This window comes from Macaca nemestrina, chromosome 8, assembly GCF_043159975.1.
Source record: "Macaca nemestrina isolate mMacNem1 chromosome 8, mMacNem.hap1, whole genome shotgun sequence".
Taxonomy (NCBI): domain Eukaryota; kingdom Metazoa; phylum Chordata; class Mammalia; order Primates; family Cercopithecidae; genus Macaca; species Macaca nemestrina.
The window spans coordinates 63,047,044-63,069,412 of record NC_092132.1 but is presented as its reverse complement, the minus strand read 5'-3'; the positions used below and the strand labels follow the sequence as shown (position 1 = coordinate 63,069,412).

At 37.3% G+C, this 22,369-nt stretch overlaps 2 long non-coding RNA genes across 2 annotated transcripts in view; one reads left to right on the top strand and one right to left on the bottom strand.

The window, feature by feature from the left end:
• Positions 1 to 1,228: 1,228 nt before the first annotated feature.
• LOC139355666 (uncharacterized) overlaps positions 1,229 to 22,369 on the top strand; it is a 32,977-nt gene continuing 11,836 nt past the window's right edge. The window contains exon 1 of the long non-coding RNA XR_011606496.1: positions 1,229 to 1,484. This is a non-coding gene — a long non-coding RNA (uncharacterized lncRNA). The remainder of the gene's footprint in view (positions 1,485 to 22,369) is intronic.
• LOC139355665 (uncharacterized) overlaps positions 9,567 to 22,369 on the bottom strand; it is a 30,719-nt gene continuing 17,916 nt past the window's right edge. The window contains exons 3-4 of the long non-coding RNA XR_011606495.1: positions 10,812 to 10,928; positions 9,567 to 9,683 (exon numbers count right to left, since the gene is read on the bottom strand). This is a non-coding gene — a long non-coding RNA (uncharacterized lncRNA). The remainder of the gene's footprint in view (positions 9,684 to 10,811; positions 10,929 to 22,369) is intronic.

Sequence of the window (22,369 nt, the reverse complement as noted above, 5' to 3'; positions counted from 1 at the left end):
TGGATATATTTTTTTAAATGCCTGCAGACCGGTAACCATTCTGGGTTTATATAACCTTCCTTGTATTGAAGTACGTCTTTAATGATACCAGAAGGTAGGTGTGTAAGATAAATTTTTGGAGACTTTGAATTTGGAAAAAGTCCTTATTTTCTTATTAGTTTAGATTTCTAATGTACTGTTATACTGTAGATTTTCTATTGTTTTCCCTCTGATTTTTTTATTTTTTATTTATTTTTTATTTTTTGAGATGGAGTCTCGCCCTGTTGCCCAGGCTGGAGTGCAGTGGCGAGATCTGGGCTCAATGCAAGCTCCACCTCCCAGGTTCATGCCATTCTCCTGCCTCAGCCTCCCGAGTAGAGTAGCTGGGACTAAAGGCCCCCACCACCACTCCTGGCTATTTTTTTTTTTTAAGTAAAGATTGGGTTTCACCGTGTTAGCCAGGTTGGTCTCCATCTCCTGACCTCGTGATCTGCCCTCCTCAGCCTCCCAAAGTGCTGGGATTACAGGCACCCTCTGATTTTTAAAGGTATAGCTTTCTTCTGACAGAGATGAGTGGTCTGTTTGCAATCTATTTTGTTTTTTCTTTTCTCTCTAGAACCTTTTATACATCTTCTTTTTTATCACCGGTAATATAAAATTTCCGGGTTCTTCTTTTTTATCACCGGTAATATAAAATTTCCGGGTGTGGGTAACTAAATTTTTATTCACCCTAATCAACAATTTATCTAATCCTTTTTTTTTCCTCTCTTAAACTTCAGTAAATCATCTTCTATTATACCCCACTTTCATTTTGTGTTCTTTTTTTCCTTGAACTTCTGTTAGTCAGATAATATATCTCAATTAAAATATTTTATATATGAAAATATATATATATAACTAAGCACCTTTATCTCTTTTGATATTTCCTGAAATATCTAGCAATTCCTGGTCATGCCTCCATATATAACATAAGGAAAAGCAAAGGATGATTGTGCTTCATGTATGTGTGGACAGAAGTTTCAACAGACTTCTTTCACTTTGGATAAAGCACGATATTTTACTGAGGCGATTATGTGCAAAAATTTAGAACACTTTATTCTGGGGTTTTAAAATTGGCCTTAGTTTCTCCATACACTTTGTTCCAGTTTTGATTTTAAAAAACTATAATAATCATTGTTTTAGCAGAGACTTAAATTTCTATGGCTTTCCTTTTTCTCCAGAGCTTAGGGGAGTGGTGGCATCATTGCCTCTTTTCTGTTTAAAGGTTCAAGCTTGACCAAGCCATGGCCTGTGGCATGCATGCAGCCCAGAATGGCTTTGAATGTGGCCCAACAAAAACTAGTGAATTTTCTGAAAATGTTACACGAGTTATGCATGAACCTTTTTTATTTTCTCATCAGCTATCGTGAGTGTTAGTGTATTTTATGTGTGGCACAAGACAATTCTTCTTCCAGTGTGGCCCAGGGAAGCAAAAAGACTGGACACCCTTCAAATGAAACCTTCAGGTAATACCTCTTTTCATCTCTGTTCCTCACTTTTAACTTTCTGTTTTTGCATTTTTAGTTTTCCTGAATGTGTGTTGGGGGAACTGACTGCCCACCAGAATTCTAGGTGTTTTCTCAAGTGTACTTCACCAGAATTTGTGAAATCTCTTCTCTATTAATGACTTTCATTCTATTTTCTTTATTATAGGGTCATATCGTTGTTTGTATATTTCTTTATAATAACTTTATTACCTCATGAGAGATATAGTGTGAAGATATGTCATCGGTCTGCCATCTTGACCCAGGCCTAAGTTTAGTTTTAAAATGCTCAGGGGAACATGGAACATATATTAGGGTAGAGGAAGGATAGAGAGTCAAAACTAGTTATACACCTCATTCAGGTGAAATGATAGTATCTTGAATTAGATGGCTCCTGTGGGGTTAGGAAAATGCAGACAAACTCAACAGTATTTTGGAAGTGAAATTAACATGACACTATTTATTTTGTGGTAAATAAATCCACATTTACATAGTTCAGATTTTTTTCATTGTTTCAATAGTTCTCCAACTTTTTTTAGAGTGAATAGTTGATTCTAATCTTTTAAATCTCACTTTATAAAGAAGTAGTAATATGTCTTGTATTATTTTTGTTAAAAATCTATTATTTTTAACTCTATTTATATTTCTTGAGAATTGTAATCATAAATTCACATAATGTTCAAGGCATTGAGATACACTATATTTGAAAATTATAAATATGTCAGTCTTTATTACCTATACTATTCTATAACTAGAGGTAATTCCTGAACCAATCTAGGCCAGGTCAAGGTAGTGTAAAAAGTCTCAGTCACAATAGGTCTTGGAATACTCTTGGAATGCATTTCATTATTCAGATTCAAATTTATATAGCTGTGATTCAGATTCCCTAAATCCTTGCTTGTTAAATACCACAAATACAAATATTCCTTGGAAAGATATATGCTTATAAGGCCAGCAAAAGATTTTATAAATACCTCAAATTTGTCTTTACAACCTTGATGAGAACGCATCAGTCCTAGTGACCTGTAATGTGCCACCTCAGAGTATATCAAGTATTAATTTTGCACATTAGGCCTACACTAAACAAATCTTGACAACCTTCTAAAGGGCTCTTCCTGAGTGGAAAGCCTCCACAGATCATATTTTTGCATGAGATTTACAGATAACAACAACAGGGAAGTCATTTAAAATGATAATTTTTGAAAGGATTGAAGACCAAAAGTAGGCCTGATAATAATTATTAAAAGAAAATATCTCCTTTTATTACTTTAGTTTATTAAATGTTGTTGTATTTGGCCCGTCCACATGTGAGTTCCACTTGTATAAAGAAACTCTTAGAGACAGAGGATTTACGTCCTGTTAGAGATAGATGTATTCATAAGATTAGCACTGATAGAAGAAAATTGAAGCCAGAGATATAAGATAAGTGATTCATAAACCCAGCTGCTCGTTAGAACACCTATAGAGTTTCTAATCTTGGACATAGGTTTCAAGGATGAAGTGACTCTCAAAAATTCCCAGGTTGAAAGTCCATAGATGTTTTGGATAAGGTTAAATTTCAAGGCTTGGATAAAACACATTTTAGGATGTGACAAAATGGGATTGGTATTATGTTTGCTGATGATCTTGGAGAAGCTGTGAAAAAGTAGAAGAGGACTTCAGAAAATTCCAAGGGGAACGAAGCATAGAAGAATGTATTGGATATTGTTTGCTGGGTTTTAGTATAAATATTCAAGCAAAATTTTTATAGATATAGAAGAGAGAGAAGTAGTCAATAAGGACCAGAAAGTTTCATTAAAACTTAGATTCATTTTCTTTGTGTGTGTGTATGTGTATATGAAAATTACATTCTCTGATTTCATCAAGTCAGTTGACAGATTTTAGCACATAAGTACATTTATAACCAGTTAATTCACACTTTAATATTGTCGACTAATGAACTGATATCAAAAGAGATAAAGGTGCTTTGTTATGTATATATATATAGAGAGAGAGACAGAGTCTTCCTCTGTCACCCAGGCTGGAGTGCAGTGGAGTGATCACTGCTCACTGCAAGCTCTGCCTCCCACGTTCATACCATTCTCCTGCCTCAGTCTCCCAAGTAGCTGGGACTATAGGCGCTCACCACCACTCCCGGCTATTTTTTTTTTTTTTTGTATTTTTTTTTAGTAGAGATGGGGTTTCACCATGTTAGCCAGGATGGTCTTGATCTCCTGACCTCCTGATCCGCCTGCCTCAGCCTCCCAAAGTGTTGGGATTACAGGCTTAGTTATATTTAACAAAACCTTTATCAGTGACCACAGAAAATACATAGATTCATAGTTTTTATATTTTCAAATGTCAAAGTTTGATGAAGAAAATGGATACTATAGTTGTAGAATAATGATAAAAAATGAATGATACACTAAATCTTAAAAGCACAATTTAATATAATGTTAGGTTCTTCTCTTGGGTCTAATGATACAGCTTTTTCAAAAGCAATATAGATGTAAAGAATTGCAATGAGTTTAACAGGAGCATATGTGGGAAAATAGTTAAATGCCCAATTTCAGCATTTTAGCTCATAAGCCTCAGTAGTATGGCACAGATGACAATTATATGTGGAATTCCACCTTTAAGAATAGGAATGTGGAACATGGAACAAGGGTGGATGGCAAACTTGAAGTATTCTTTCCATGTCAGGCTTTATGTAATGTGTTCTCTTCTGGATTAAGAGGAACTCTTCATATTTACATTTATTTCTGAAAAGAGTAAATAAGTTGCTGATAGAAGTGGAAAAATTTAGATTTAGATTCAGAATCATTTTGAGAAACATTTAACTCCTTTAGAGGTTCATGAGTTATATAACTAAATTGTTTTGCATCACTTCCAGGATAGATTAGAAATCTGGGCTGTTTAGTATAAGCACATTTGGTTTAGTAGAGAGCATGGTAGAAGTCTAAAAACGTTTTCTTGAATAATTTTTATGTATATAACTCCTTTCAGCATCACTGCAGTCAACGACTTTAAATTAAGGGAAGTGCTATTTAATAGGAGAGAGAGTTTGGGTCCACACAAAGAAGAATTTTTCTAACAGTTAATTTTTAAAAATTAATTAATTAATTAATTTTAAATTTTTATTATTTTATTATTTATTTTTGAGACAGTCTTGTTCTGTCATCCAGACTGGAGTGCAGTGGCATGATCTCAGCTCACTGCAACCTCCACCTCCCGGGTTTAAGCAATTCTCCTGCCTCAACCTCCCGAGTAGCTGGGATTACAGGCATATGCCACCATGCCCGGCTAATTTTTATATTTCTTTTGCTGGAGGTGGGGTTTCACCATGTTGGCCGGACTGGTCTCAAACTCCTGACTTTGTGATCTGCCCGCTTCAGCCTCCCAAAGTGCTGGGATTACAGGCGTGAACCACCGTGCCCAGCCCAGTCAATTGTTTTAAATACACAAATGGAAATCTTGGCAAGTAGAGGTTTTTTTTTTTTTTCCCCCCCACTAATGTTCTAAAATATAGGTTGAACTCCTAGTCAAGGATGTCATAGATTTGGAGTTAATTCTAGGTTTAGTTGCTGCTTGTAATATAAACTTTCCAAAGATAGTCGCTATGGAGATACCATAATTTAGTCAGGTATTACCCTTTTTTCTCTGTTTCAACATTATGTCCAAAAAAACATGTTTGAGTAGTTTCTATATTCAATAAGCTTATATGTTACATTTCACTATGTCCTTTTGATAGATTACAAAACTCAGTCTGATAAAATTAAGTGTGTAGTCCACATTCACACAGTTAGCACATGAAAAAGAAAAGATTTGAGCAGGTTTTTCTGGCTTTCAAGTCCGTGCTTTTCCCATTAGACAACACTGTCTTACCTCACAACAAATTCCCCTCCTCCCCATACTGATAGAGATTCTAAAAAAAACAAAAACAAAAACAAAAAACAGAGAAACAACCAAGCAAACAAACAATACAGCTCTAGAACTATCTTACATTTCTTTTAAAAATATATCCAACTTTGTTTTTTGTTTGTTTGTTTGTTTTTTGAGACGGAGTCTCACTCTATCGCCAGGCTGGAGTGCAGTGGCACAATCTTGGCTCACTGCAACCTCCGCCTCCCAGGTTCACCCCATTGTCCTGCCTTAGCCTCCCCAGTAGCTGGGACTGCAGGCGCGTGCTACCACACCCAGCTAACTTTTGTATTTTTAGTAGAGACGAGTTTTCCCCATGTTGGCCACAATGGCCTCGATCTCTTGACCTCGTGATCTGCCCGCCTCAGCCTCCCAAAGTGCTGGGATTACAGGAGTGAGTCACTGCACCTGGCACAACTGTTTTTTTTTTAAATTTATATAAATGCAATCTGTATGGTGAGTAAATGGACTATAGAGTCAGCTAGATGGGCCCAAAAATAGAAGAGCAGAGGAGGAAGAGTGATTGAGAGTGTATAGAGCCAGAAGAATAATTGTGCTACCTTTATATATGTTCAGTTTGTGGGGTTGAGTGGGACATTGAGATGAAAAATTATTCACCAAGTGTTAAAAAATACACAAATGACGCTTAAAATAGAATTGAATACAGCAGATTTGGGACCTCCATTTTCAGGGTATGCATCTGCAATTAGCAAGCAGAGTATAGGAAAACAGAAAAAATAATAGGAGCAAATGAAAAAGAATTTACTCAGAAACCAAGAGATAAATCACATTGAGTAATGCTATGGAAAGGTCAAGAAAGAGAGACTGAGAAAAAGCCCTCACAATACCCTTTTAAAAGTTACTTGAGGGATTAAAAAAAAGCAAAACTACTTATCACTTAAAGACTTTTTAGGTTGATGCTTTCATTTTTTTTTCCTCTGAATGACTTTTCAAAAAGTAATTGTAATCATATTTAACATATAATTTTAGTGTTCTAATTTTCCCTATTGTATAGTATGTCATTTATGTAAACAAATTTCCTAAATACATACATAATAGTGGCACAATATTGCATTGAATGAATAAATCATACTTGAAGACTCCCTGAAAATAAACATTTGATGGGCTTTCAATTTTGGCTATAATTGCTGTTTCAATATTGTTTTGGCATGTGCTGGTTTTGTCTATTGAAGATTATTCCTTCAGGAAAAAAATTCAGATTCAGATTTATTTTGAGAAATATTTAACTCCATTAGAGGTTCATGATTTATCTCACTAAATTGCTTTGCAAATAGATTGTATCACTTATAATGCCTTGAGCAATATGCATTGTTACATCTTTAATAACACTTTTACAACGCTAGTGTATCTTACTATTTTAAAATCTTTTTAAAGTTATGCATTGAACACTTTTTAGATTGGGAAAGGGGAGCAGAGAAGTACACTACAGACCCTTTAGATTGGCTACCATAAATTGTTAGGATTTTTTTTTTTTTTTTTTTTTTTTTTTTTTGAGACGGAGTCTCGCTCTGTCCTTCTGTTGCCAGGCTGGAGTTCAGTGGCGCCATCCTAGCTCACTGAAACCTCTGACTCCCTGGTTAAAGCGATTCTCCTGCCTCAGCCTCTCGAGTAGCTGGGATTACAGGCACGCCCCAGCACGCCCAGCTAATTTTTGTTATTTTTAGTAGATTTCACCATGTTGGCCAGGATGGTCTCCATCTTTTGACCTCATGCCTTGGCCTCCCAAAGTGCTGTGATTACAGGCATAAGCCACAGCGCCCGGCCAATTGTTAGGACTTTTACAGAAGTTAGACTCAAAGTATGTAATTAATAGGAAAAGAAATGTGGACTATAAACACTTTATTTCAATATCTAATAAATTATGTCCCTTTCTCCTGCACTCTGCATCTATTGTATACTTATTTAAAGCTGTATTTTGTTTTATGCATCAAGTAATTGCTGTAGGAAAATACGTATCTTTGGAAATTTAGAGGTCAACTTACTGGCGTGTTATTGTGTTTTAGGAAATGGCGGTGGGATCTTAAAGTTAATAACCGTTGTGTAGGCTACAGATAGACCCAAATATTAACATGTGGGGAAAGATTTGTAAATCACTATACAAATTTGGTGTAGCTTACAAAAACATAAGCTGGTATTCATATATTAGTTGCTATTATGGATAAAAAAGACAATAAGATTCACAAACGGGAAAAATTGAAGAAAAAAGGAGATGAATACTGAAGAATGGAAAGCAATTTTAGGTCATGGGTATTAGCAACTCATATGACTCCACTATTCTAATCTGAGATGTATGTACTTATTGTCTAAGCAAACTCAAAGTTTCAGATTAAACATTAATTATTGATTCTTTGCTTTGCTACCACACTATTGAAATAATATTGGTATTATTGTGTTGGAGGCAAAAAAATATAGGCTCAAAAATCACCTAAAAACAATCCTGACAGTGATAAAATATTGTTCAGCACTGACATTTTCCTTAAGGTGATGATTTTCCCCATTCAAATTCCTAAAAATGTGTGATACTGAACAAAGCTAATATATTTATGGATGATTTTACTCAGACATCTTCCATGGACTCCGTTGACAAGAAAAATAGCTTAATAAAATAAAGGGAGGAAGAAAAAGATTGAGGGAGAAAGATACTAAGTGAAAGTAAATCCTAAAAGATTAATCAATGGTTAGATCTAGAGATTTAACTGAAGCTTTTAAATTACACTTCCTTTAAGCCACTGTCAAACAAAAATGACCATATATAGCATATTGCTTTAATATCAAATGGGCATAAAGCTTTTTTATGTAGTGTTTATGCTATTAGTTTTTATTAATTATCGTCTCACATATACTTTAATTTCTCAGTATAAAAAGTCTTATAAAGGTATTTGTCTTCCGCTGTTGAATTTTATACTGACTCTTCTTATTTTCCTATTCGTTCTTAATGTCAATGGAGATGATTAATTCTGTGTATATATACACACACACACATATATAATACGCACACTATATATATATTCTCTAGCTAATGTATGCTTGTGTATATACATTTTTATATATAATTTTCTTTAAATTAGCCTACCAGCACATTTTGAGGAGAAATTAAAAAATAAAACTGCAAGTTTGCATATGAGGCATTGTAGTATACTAATAACTGACATTTATTTATAAAACAAACATGAATTCTTTACCTTTGGAAGCTTGATTTTCAGTGAAGAATATTTTCCATGGCAGAATTGTTACATACATTACAGATTATTTCAAATTATTATTGATTTTTAATCCATTTTTAAATTCCATAAACATATACTAGAAACAATACACTATATGCTAGAACTGAGCTAAGAAACCAAAGTGAAATAAGATGCTGTTTCTGTACTCAAGAAACTTAAGAAATTTGTTTTTATCAAAATAACCACGGAGGAGTTTGTGAGGAGTTTGGAGGCACATGAGATCCTGATCAGCCCTGAACCAGATAAATTGAGATACTTTTCCAGGTCCCATTTTTCCCACTCCAAGGCATCCCTTCTTATTTAAATGTTCACTGCACCCTCCTTACCACATTGTTTCATGCAAAGCCTAATTTTTTGGAAAGACTGGATATTAATAAGAAATTCCTTAGAATGGACTGATGTCATTATATTACTTCTTTAACTTGAAAGGTGGTATCTTAAAAAAGTCATATACTGATGTCAATCTAGGCATTAATTACTATTAGAAAAATGGCTATGGTAATGATGCAGTGAACTTTAGGAATGGCCTAAAATTGCATCACCTCTAGCCTTTGTAAACACAGCAAGGTAGAAGTGGGCATGTATTTTTTTTTTCCTGCCTCTTACCCATTCCTTAAATTATTTTATATCCTGAGTCCTGGCCTACCTCCAGTTTCCCAGTTAGTATCAGATTTAGAAAAGACAGCGACACACACACACACACACACACACGCACGCACGCAGCTCAGGAGTTTCTTACAAATTGGGGCAAAGAGTCAAACCCAATGCCTCCATACTATAATATTTTAAATTAACTCTTAAAAATTATAGTGGCTAGGTCAACTGTATTCTCTCATGGTTTTCCTCTGACCATGGAAAGAAAATCTAAGATGAATTCTATTTGTATGAAATTATCAGACTTTTAGTTTGATTATCAGACTTTTAGTCTACTGATAAGGTTGACTGCATAGTTGATTCAAATGAAGAAAGTGCTACCAACAGCCATCAAGATGAGCAAGCGACCTAGCTCAAATGAAGGAGCTCCCAGTGGCAAAATCTGGAACAATTTAAGGGAAGAAAAGAAAAGATAGTTTTATTATATTTTTATTTGTGGCCATCACAGAAGAGTATGAATCTACTGACTCAAAGCAAGTTTATTATCTTATAATAATGTAAGTCAGAAGTCTGACACAGCCACATCACACATGCCTTTCTAATGGTTCTAGGGAAGAATTCATTTCTTTGCTCTTTTATGTTGTTTTTGTTGATGAAGTTGATGAAATAATTTGGTTCCTTGACATTGAAAGGCCAGGGACCCGATTTTCTTGCTGGTTGTCAGTCAGTGACTGATCTGAACCTGTAGAGGCCAGGCCACTACTTGGCTTCAGCTCCCTTCCTTTATCTTCAAAACCAGCAAAAACAGGTCAGGTCCTCAGGTTGTATCCCTGTGACCCATCTTTCTTCTTTTATTTTCCACTTTTAGGGACTCCTGTGATTAGACTGCATCTATTGTATAGCCCAAAACAATCTCCCTATCTACAGGTCTGTCCTTTCCTAAGTTCCATTTGCATAGTACCTCTTTTTTAAAAAACATGTAAGATAACCGGTTCATAGATCACAGGTGAAACCCTGTCTCTACTAAAAATACAAAAATTATCCAGGTATCGTTGCACATGCCTATAATCCCAGCTACTCGGGAGGCTAAGGCATGAGAATCCCTGGAGCCCTGGAGGTAGAAGTTGCAGTGAGCAGAGATCCTACCACTGCACTCCAGCCTGGGTGACAGAACAAGATTCTGTCTCAAAAATAAAAAGACAAAAAAAGTAATGATGACAGAAGTCATCGTTGCAAGCAAAATCGACTGATGAATGCTAAATTTAAGAGCCAAAATTTAAGAAAAAGATATTATTTGATATTAAATGATATTATTTGAATAATTTCAAAGTAATCTTCCCCAACATTTGTGTTGATTGCAAAGAGAAAATGGTAATTTTATAGTGAAGAAACCTTGCAAACATCACCTTAACCAATGAATCAAGATTAGCTTTCCAGCAATAAGATATATTTACACCACGATGTGATGAACTGAGAAGGGCACATCATTTCTGTCATGTTCCTGACAAAAATGCATTACCTCATCCTGATCAGCAGAAGACATCAGACACACCCAAACTGAGGCACTTACCAGTACTCTTCAAACATGTCAAGCCCATGAAATACAAGGAAAGACTAAGGATCTGTCACATACTCGGAGAGACTAGTGAGGCACGAAACAATACATTATAGGATCCCTGATTAGAACCTGAAACAATAAGAAAGCATTAGTGAAAAAATTGGGCCAATACTAGTTTTCTTGTTTTGAAAATTGAACCATTTTTAGGATTTTATAAGAGTAGGGAAGATGGGTAAAGGTGATCTGAGATTTCTCTGTGTACTAATTTTGCTGCTCTTTCCTGTCTAAAATTATTTGGAAAAAAAGTTAACAACAATAAAAATCTGTGTAGGGTTATGGATAATTTAAGTTTTCTTATTATTGTTTATCTGTATTTTTCTATCATGAGTATATGTGTATTACTTTTTATTTAAATAAAGTGTTTAAAAGACCAAAAAGGAAGCCTGGCTCAAGCAGGGATACATAATATTCCTGGCACAAATACATCAATATACACGATTTCTAGGGGATTTAGCTCATTAACAGATAATCCCCACAAAGTACAGGGCCTCATGAAAGACACTTCCAACATTCAGTTGATAGACGAATATGTATTCATACCAAGATATACAAGGGTATCTTTTAAAGCTGTTTGGTATACTGAAAATAGCACATGTAATCTATTACGTATTGATGTCAGTTGAACTTTTTCAAATTAGTTAACCTCTGAAGCACCATTTACTCATCAATTATTTAAAATTATCTTTGGTCATGGCTTTTGCAAGGATCAAATGACACAATTCTGGTAAAGTGCTCTGATAGTTGTAACATGTTCTTTTACACTTCCATTACTGTTATTGTTTGGTGTCTTCAATTGACAATTGAGCCACAGGGAGATAGGACTCCTTCTGATAACTGATCTGAAAAAAGTTAACTGAACTTAATGCAAAAGCCTATTTTACCCTCACTTAACTGAAATGCGGCTGCAGGGAAGGCTTTGGAGAAGAGAGAGATGAGTGAGCACTTTTCTCTTTTGAGCCTGCACTTAGGATGAAATATGTATGGAAATTAAGTCATTTTCAGTTCATCTTGATTTTTGTTGCTCTCCTCATACCTTCCCGACCTTCGTTTGCCCCTGAGCTTTTTCAGTGCTGAGTGATGATCATGTAGGTAGAAATCATATGGAAAGCATTCCATGCGTGCAGTATGCACAGGGATGCAGGAATTTAATTTTCTTTCAGTGCAAAACAGCCCTGACTGCTTAAGACTGATTTCCCTTTACAGCAAAATCTACAAAAGAGTATTGGGAGAAAAAGTTTTCCACTTTAAATAAATTCTGCTGCTTGTGCTTTACGTGAGGAGATTTATGAAGTTCATTTAAAAAATTGGCTAAGTAAAGGGAGTTTTCAATCTGAAATGAAGACAAACTAAGAAAAAAAACCATAAAAATATATGGGGATCTGACTCATCCTAGCCCATTAGCTCGGCAGTGGTGCACAATACATAATGTTAATGCAGGAGTACAGTTTTAAAACCTTATTAGAGTATAGACTAGGAATTTAAAAAATAATCAAGTGTAATCAACATTACAGTACACAACAAAGAGTACTCTTGGAGCAGATGACAATAGAGAGAAGCAGAGAAGTCTATCTTGTATTTAATCCCTGATTATCAGGTCAAGTGTTTTAAGGAAACAGATAAAAGGTTAAAGCGCATACATAATGAGAAAATTACATAAAGTTGTGGTCTGGAAAAAAAAAAAAAAACCCTTTCATTTTTAACTTAATTCCTAGTTAGGAATAATCTAACAGTCTAATAAAAGTATTAATGGAAAGTTAACATAGAGAGCAAATTATTAATTTTTATTTACATTCTTGTCATTTGATTTTAAATTTGTAGTTACAGAGTTCATAACACAGCCCCATTCCAGGAAAGTTAAGTCAAAACATGTTTGTTAAAATTTTTTTTATCTCTTTCTCTTTATTGTGCAGTAGCTATAATAAGGCATTTCCTAACACAGAGGACAGAGGATGATGTAGTACCAATGGATGCATCAACCTAATATGATTAGCATTTCTTTGCAGGTAATTTTTTTTTCCTTATAAGGGAAAAACATTCTCCATCCTTGTCACATTTCTCAATTTATATAGAGGAAAATGAGTCATTAGGGATGGGTTATTGTCTGTGGATGAAACAGTCCACTCATCTTGTAGTTGTATGCATTTTCCATTTCACATTCTACACATTGCTCTAAGTTACCATGCATTGCCTGAGAAATTAAATGTCTTTCTTCGCACTGAAAAACAAATGCAGAACAGCTCATTTTCCTTTGCTGAGAGGCAGAGCTAGAGCATAGGTATGCAAAGAATTATTCTTAATATAGATAAAAAATATTTCCCTAAAGCATTGAAAATTCCCTTTTAGTCTAAGCATAGTAGCTCTTAAAGAGAGACTTGCACAATCGTTAACACCAACTTATGTAGGAGGTAATTTGAAAAGACTTTTAGAAAGCCTGGGAAGCTAAGACTGTAACACATTTGTTCATTACCTCTCAGTCTAACTACCACAAAGACATTCATCCTCACCTTCCTGAACCAATGTTCATATTAAATGGAGGGTGTCCTTCTGCAGACTCTGAGGAACTTGGCCTTGCCAAAACTTAGAGCGCACACAAGGAGCCCTACCATTGAGGTCTAACATCTGCTCTATCAACGAAAAGAGTCATAAAGATATTCTGTATTAATGACTATAAGGACTGAATCTAATAACTACAATTTTAAGTAGGATTTGAAGTTGTAAATGTCAGAAGAACAGAAAATGATGTGTCCAATTGTAGTGCCTACTGTGACTCTAATTGGCAAGGTCATTGATATAACAGGTCATTGTTTATGGAGCTCCTCTGTGGAGAATTAAGAATGACTGAGTACTATAGTTTATGACCTAGGTGCTATTTGGGGAAGAAGGAGACAGCACAAGTAGGTCTTTTCTGTAGCAGATTGCATTCGACAAGCTCAAAATTCTAGTTTATTATCTGGGAAAAAAAATCTTTAAAAAAAGTATTCAAGTGATGTGTGTTCATTAAACCTGAGTGTTGACAAAGTGCTCAATTTGTTAAAGGTTCCATTTATACTATGCATCAATTTAGGTTTTAAAATATTTGGCAGATAAGAGACTGCCAGTGGTGGTGGGGAGAGGAGTGCTTACCACATCTGTTCAAGAGAGATCTGGAATATATTAGTTTAAACAAGAAAGTAAAATTATTTAAATTGGTCTTACTTCTTAAGATCGGTCTTTTGGTACAAAGAAACTTGCTATTTGAAATTGTTTCATATAAAAGGTGTACTTTCTATGATGAATGATTGAATATCACATAAAAGTCCTCTACAGTGACAGTTAATTGTTCAAAATATTTCTCTCTTGTTCTTTTGGTATACTTCATTTGACGTTAATCATTTACATTCTTGTTATTTCCCGTGAGAGTAATTGAATAATTTCTTGACTCACTCTTAAATCAATTAAAATTAGATAGTAATTTATTTGAGAAATTATTATAAATACATTGTATATTCTTTCAAGCTAACCAGGTTGTACAATATTCTGTACATCGTTTTTGAACAAAGATTGACATTTTGACTTAAGCGAGTGACAGATTGATACTCTGATGGGTGATAAAACAGCTATCAATTATTTGGAAGAGCAAATTTGAGTTGCTCTTAATGCTCTGTCTCTTGTGTTCCATCAGCACTCACCATATGAATAGGAACAAATGCCAATTTGGCATGCTGAATTGAGGTTCCCAGAGGTATATTTTAGGAATAGTTGATATTGGTATCAACATGTGTCGATGCATGCTTAACTGTGTTTTAAGCATTTCTGGAAACTAATGTTGTCAGTAAACCATATGTTTCCATATCTGAAGTCTATTATATAATAACAGAGCACATTTACTGGGTAGTTACTATGTGTTAGGCCCTATTCTATGTTCTTTTGATGGATTAGGTAATTTAATTCTCAAAATAACTTCATGAGAAGGAGGCTGTCTCATCTCTATTTTATAAATGAGGACACTGAGGCACACAATGATTAGGTAATTGTCAAAGCTGCACATCTAATTTAATTGTGAAGCTCAGGTTCAAGAATAACAATCTTGTCCCAGAGCTCAGGTTAGAAAAAAATAAAAGAATTACTGTTTTTATATATTTATTAATATAATCTGCCAGTAGTAATGTTAGAGTTTTGTGAAATGTATATACAGAAACGTTCAGGAAAACACATATAAAGATGACTTACTGAAGTCAACACTGACATTTATTTATGACAATTTTCAGAGAGTACATTCTTATTTAAAATACAGTTGTAGGCTGGGTGCAGTGGCTCATGCCTGTAATCCCAGCACTTTGGAAGGCTGAGGCGGCGGATAACCTGAGGTCATGAGTTCTAGACCAGCCTGGCCAACATGGCAACCCTGTCTCTACTAAAAATACTAAAATTAGCCAGGCATGGTGGCACACACCTGTAATCCCAGCTACTCAGGAGGCTGTGACAGGAGAATTGCTTGAACCCAGGAGGTAGAGGTTACAGTGAGCCAAGATCATGCCACTGCACTCCAGCCTGGGTGACAGAGCAAGACTCCATCCCAAAAATAAATAAATGAAATACAATACAATACAATACAATACAATACAATACAATACAATACAATACAATACGATACAATAATGGTAATCCAGTGTTTTAAGTCACTAAATTAAATCCAATGATTTTTAAATTTGCTTACATTATTATCATTTCATTAAACTTCACTCTCACTACTCAGGTGTTGTATTAGTCTGTTTTCATGCTGCTGATGAAGACATACCCGAGACTGGGCAATTTACAAAAAGGGGGTTTAATGGAGAACTCACAGTTCCACATGGCTGGGGAAGCCTCACAATCTTGGCAGAGGGCAAAGAGGAGCAAGTCACATCTTACGTGGGTGGCAGCAGGAAAAGAGATCTTGTACAGGGAAACTCCTGTTCTTTTTGTTTGTTTGTTTTTGTTTTTGTTTTATTATACTGTAAGTTCTGGGGTACATGTGAACAATGTGCAGATTTGTTATATAGGTATACTATACACGTGCCATGGTGGTTTGCTGCACCCATCAACTCATCATCAACATTAGGTATTTCTCCTAATGTTATCTCTCCCCCAACCCCCAACTCCCCAACAGTCCCCGATGTGTGATGACCCCCCCACCCCATGTCCATGTGTTCTCATTGTTCAACTCCTACTTACGAGTGAGAACATGCAGTGTTTGTTTTTCTGTTCTTGTGTTAGTTTGCTGATAATGATGGTTTCTAGCTTCATCTCTGTCCCTGCAAAGGACATGAACTCATCATTTTTATGGCTGCATAGTATTCCATGGTGTATATGTGCCACATTTTCTTTATCCAGTCTACCATTGATGGGCATTTGAGTAGGTTCCAAGTCTTTGCTATTGTGAACAGTGCTGCAATAAACACACGTATGTATGTGTCTTTATAGCAGAATGACTTATAATCCTTTGGGTATATACTCAGTAATGGGATCACCGGGTCAAATGTTATTTCTGGTTCTAGATCCTTGAGGAATCTCCACATTGTCTTCCACAATGGTTGAACTAGTTTACAGTCCCACCAACAGTGTAAAAGTGTTCCTATTTCTCCACATCCTCTCCAGCATCTGTTGTTTCCTGACTTTTTAGTGATTGCCATTCTAACTGGTGTGAGATGGTATCTCATTGTGGTTTTTATGTGCATTTCTCTAATGACCAGTGATGATGAACTTTTTTTTCATATGTTTTTTTGGCCATGTAAGCGTCTTTTTTTGAGAAGTGTTTGTTCATATCTTTTGCCCACTTTTTGATGGGGTTGTTTTTTTCTTTTACATTTGTTAAAGTTCCTTGTAGATTCCTTGTAGAGGATGATGTTACTCCCCATACACCAGAGGGTGTATAACCCCCTATGATATTGTTTGTAATTTCCAGGAGTGGAAGAATGATGTTACTCCCCATATCGCAGGGAGTGTACACCCCAATGCGATATTGTATGTAATATTTAGATGAGGATAGGATAATGTTAATCTCCGTATCCCAAAGGGTGTACGTCACCCTGCGATATTGTTCATAATATACAGGGAAAGAGAGGATGATGTTACTCCCCATATCACAGAGGGTGAACACCCCCATGTGATATAGTCTGTAATAACCAGGGGATGAGAGGATGATGTTACTCTTCATATCACAGGGAATACACATGCTACTGCGATATTGTTTATAATATTCAGGGTGGGAGAGGATGATGTCACTCGCCATATCAAAGAGGGGTATACACACCCCTGTGATACCGTTCATAGTATCCACGGGGAAAGGAGATGATGTTACTACCTATATCGCCGGGCGTTTACATCCCTCTGTGATATTGTTCATAATATTCAAGGGGAAAGAAAATGATCTTACTCCCGATGTCGCAGGGGGTGTACACAACCCTGACATATTGTTCATAATATCTGGGGGGAAGAGGGTGATATTACTCCCCATATCACATGTGTTGTACAGCCCCTGTGATATTGTTCATAATATCCAGTGGGGGAGAGGATATTACTCTCAATATTATGGGGAGGGAGGAGGTGGTACACCATTCTGTAATATAGTTCGTAATCTGCAGGGGATGAGAGCATGATATCACTCCCAATATCACAGGGGGTGTACACCCCCCCTCGAGATACTCTCCTAATATTCAATGGGGGAGGCGATGATATTACTGTCAATATCGCAGGTGGTGTAAACCTCTCCTGTGATATTGTTCCTAAAATCCAGAGTGGAGAGGATGATATTGCTTCCAATATTGCAGGGAACGTACACCCCTCCTGTGATATTGTTCCTTATATTCCAGGAGAGGGGAGAGGATGATATTACTCCCAATATTGGAGGGAGTGTGCACACTACCGTGATATTGTTCCTAATATTCTGGTAAGGAGAATGATATTACTTCCAATATTGCAGGGGGTGTACACCCCACTTGTGATATTGTCCCTAATACCCCGGGGGGAGAAGATGATAGATGATATTACCCCCAGTATCACAGAAGGTGTGCATTTCTCCGTGATATTGTTACTAATTACCATGGTTTGAGAGGATGATATTACTCCCAATGTCGCAAGGGGTGTACACCCCCCCATGATATTTTTCCTAATATCCAGAGGGAGATAGGATGATATCACTCCCAATATAGCAGGTGGTGTACACCCCGACTTGTGATACTGTTTCTAAGGGGAGACAATGATATTACTGTCAATACCGCAGGGGTGTACACACCCTCTGTGACCCTCTGCAATGTTGTTCCTAATACTCAGGTTGGGAGAGGGTGATATTACGCCTAGTATCGCAGAGGGGGTACACCCTGTTTGTGATATTGTTTCGAACACCCGGGGGAGAGGGCAGTATTTATTACTCCCAATATCGCAGGGGGTGTACACCCCTCTGAGATATTGTTCCTAATATCCTGTGGGAAAGAGGATGATATTACTCTCAGTAGTGCAGGGAGTGTACACCCTTCCTGTGATATTGTTTCTAACATGCAGAAAGAAATAGGAGGATATTATTCCCAATAGCTCAGGGGGTGTACAACCCCCTGTGACATTGTTTCCAATATCCATGGGGGAAGAAGATAATATTACTCTGAATATCGCAGGAGGTGTACACACACCCTGTGATATTGTTCCTAATATCCAGGGTGGGAGAGGAATGATATTATTTCCAATATCGCAAAGGCTGTGCACCCCCGCAGTGATATTGTTCCCAATATCCAGGTCAGGAGATGACAATATTACTCCCAATATCGCGGGGAGTGTAAACACCCCCCTGCCCCTTGATATTGTTCTCAATATTCGGGGGGAGGGGAAAGGATGACATTACTCTGAATATCTTAGGGAATGTACACTCCCCTGTGATATTGTTCATAGTATCCAGTGAGGAAGACCATGGGATTATTGGGAATAATGGAATATTATTCCCAATATTGTAGCAAGTGTACAACCCCCCCCCCATGATATTTTTCCTAATATCAAAGGAGGAGAGGATGATATTACTCTCTATATCGCAGGGATGTACACCCCACTTGTGATACTGTTAATAATTTCAAGGTTGGGAGACAATAATATTACTGTAAATACTGCAGAGGGTGTACAACGGCCCTGTGATATTTCTCCTAATATCTGGGGGAAGCAAAGATGATATTAATCCCAATGTAGCAGGGGGCGTCCACCCCCTTGGTAGATGTTGTTACCAATACCCAGGAGATGAGAGTGTAATATCATTCCCAATAATGCAGCAGGCGTACCTCCTGTTTGTGATATTCTTCCTAATATCCAGCGGGGGAGAGGATAATAATATTCCCAATATCGTAGGGAGTGTAGGACCCCCTGTGATATTATTCCTAATATACAGTTTTGGATAGGTTGATATTACTCCTAATGTCGCAGGGGTGAACACCTTGCCTGTGATGTTGTTCCTAATAGCCACTAGGGTGTATCGTGATATTACTCCCAATATCGCAGAGGGTGTAAAAACCCCTATGATATTGTTCCTAGCATCCAGAGGAAGGAAATGATATTACTTCCAATAGCGCAGGGAGTGTACACCCCGTGTGTTATTTTTCCTACTCTCCAGGAGGGGAAAGGATATTACTCACAATATTGCAGGAGGTGTACAACCCCTGGTGATACTGTTCCTAATACCCAGGGGGTAGAGGATGATATTACTCTCAATATTACTGTTGCTGTACACATCTACTGTAATATTGTTTCTAATATCCAGTGGGGGAGAGGATGATATTACTGTTAATATCACAGGGGGTGTACACCCTCCCTCTGATATTGTTCCTAATATCCAGAAGGGGAAAGGGTGATATTACTTTCAGTATCGCAGGAGGTGTACAACCACCCCCGTGATATTGTCCCTAATATGCAGGGCGGGTGGGGGAGAGGATGATATTACTCCCGATGTCGCAGGGAGTGTACACCCCCTCTGTGATTTTTTTTTAATATTCAGAGGGGAGAGCATGATATTAAATACAATATCACATCCCCCTGTGATATTCTTCCTAATATCCAGGAAAGGAGAAGATTATATTACTTTCAATATCGCAGAGAGATTGTACACATCTCTGTGATCTTGTTTTTAGTACCTGGAGAGAGAGAGGGAGAAGATGATATTACTACCAATATCACAGGCATTGTACACCCCCCCACCCCCGTGATATAGTTTCTAATATTCAGGGAGGGAAGGATGATATTACACTCAGTATTGCAGGGGATGTACACTCACCCTGTGATATCATTCCTAATATCCGGGGGGGAGAAGATGGTGATATTACTTCCGATATCGCAGGGGGGTGTCCACCCACAGACATGTGGGGAGTAATATCACTCTCTTCTACCCCCTGGATATTATGAGTCATATGATAGGGGGGTCTTCACCTCCCGTCATATGGCGAGTAATATCACCCTTCTCAACCCTCCTGGATATTACAAGCCATATGACAGGAGGGTGTCTACACAGCGTGTTTACCATATTAAGAGTAACAACATCTCCCTGTCTGGAAATTTCAGACAATATCACAGGAAGTTGTACAGCACCTGCGATATTGGGAGTAATATCATCCTCTCCTCCCCAGGGATATTAGGAACAACATCACAAAAGGGGTGTACACCTCCTGCGATATTGGGAGTAATATCCTCTTCCCCCGCTGGATATTAGGAACAGTATCACAGGGGGTGTACTCCCTGAGATATTGGGAGTAATGTCATCCTCTCCCGTCCTGGATATTAGGAAAAATATCAAAGGAGAGATGTACACCTCTTGCGCTATTGGGAGTGATATTGCCGTTTCCCCCTCCCAGATATTAGGAAAAATATCCAAAAGGGGTGTACACCTCTGCGATATTGGGAGTAACAGCATCCTTTTCTCCTTTGAATATAAGGAAAAATATCACAGAGAGGGTGTACACCCCCTGCGATATTGGGAGTAATATCATCCTCTGCCCACCTGGATATTAGGAACAATATCAAAGGTGGGGGTGTACACCCCCTGCGATATTGGGAATAATATTGTTTTCTGTCCCCCCAACCCCCGGGGTATTAGAAAAACATATAACAAAAGCACAAAAGGGGTGTACAACCCCCTGCGATATTGGGAGTAATATCATCCTCTTTCCTCCCTGCAAGATATTAGGAAAAATATTACAAAAGGGGTGTACACCTGCTGTTATGTTGAAAGTGATATAATCCTCTCTTTCTTTGAATATTAGGAGAAACATCACAAGGGAGATGTACACTTTCGCAATACTGGGAGTAATATCACCCACTGGATATTAGGAACAATATCACAAAAGGGGTGTACACCACCTGCGATTTTGGAGTAATATCGTCCTCTCCCCCTTTGAATATTAGCAAAAATATCACAGAAGGGCTGTATACTCCCTGCGATATTGGGAGTAATATCATCCTGTCCTCCTTTGAATATTAGGAAAATTATCACAGAGGGGGTGTACACACCCTGCGATATCGGGAGTAATATCATCGTCTTCCCCCCGGATATTAGGAACAATATCAGAGGAGGGTGTACACTCTGTGATACTGAAAATTCTATTATCCTCTCCGCACCTGGATATTAGGAAAAATATCTGGAGTGAGTGTACATTTCCTGCGATATTGGGAGTAATATTGTCATCTCCCTCCCAAAATATTAGAAACAATATCACGAGCAGTCTATACACCCCCTGCGATATTGGAAGTAATATCATCCTCTCCTTTTGAGAATTTTAGGAACAGTATCACAGGGGGGATGCACATCCTTTGCTATACTGGGAGTAATATCATCATCTCACCCCCTGGATACTAAAACAATATAGTAGTGAGGGCGTACACCTCCTGCGATAATGGGAGTAATATCATTCTTTCCCTTCCTGGATATTAGAAATAATATCACACGGGGGGTGTGCATTCCCTGCGATATTGGGAGTAATATCATCCTCTCACCCTGTGGATAGTACAAACAATATCACAGGGGGGTGTACACACATGGTGTTTACGATATTGGGATTGATATCATCCTCTTTCTGCCTGGATATTGCAAACAGTATCAAAAGGGGAGGTACACTATCTGCAATATTCAGAGTACTATCATCCTCACCCCCCCGGATATTACACAATATCACAGAAGGGTGTACATTCCCTGCGATATTGGGAGTAATATCATTTTCTCCCATTCTGGATATAACGAACTACATCAAAGGGGGGTGCGATACTTGCAATAATATCATCCTTCCTCCCCGTGGATATTACGAACAATATCACAGGAGGGTGTGCCCTCCCTGGGATATTGGAAGTAATATCGTCCTCTTTCTCCATGTATATACAAACAATATCACAGGGGGGTGTACACTCACTGCGATATTGGAAATGTTATCATCCACTTCCCCCGTAGATATTGCGAACAGTATCACAGGGACTGTACAGCCCCTGAGATAGGGAGTAATATCATTCTCCCCCTGACTAGATATTAGGAACAATAT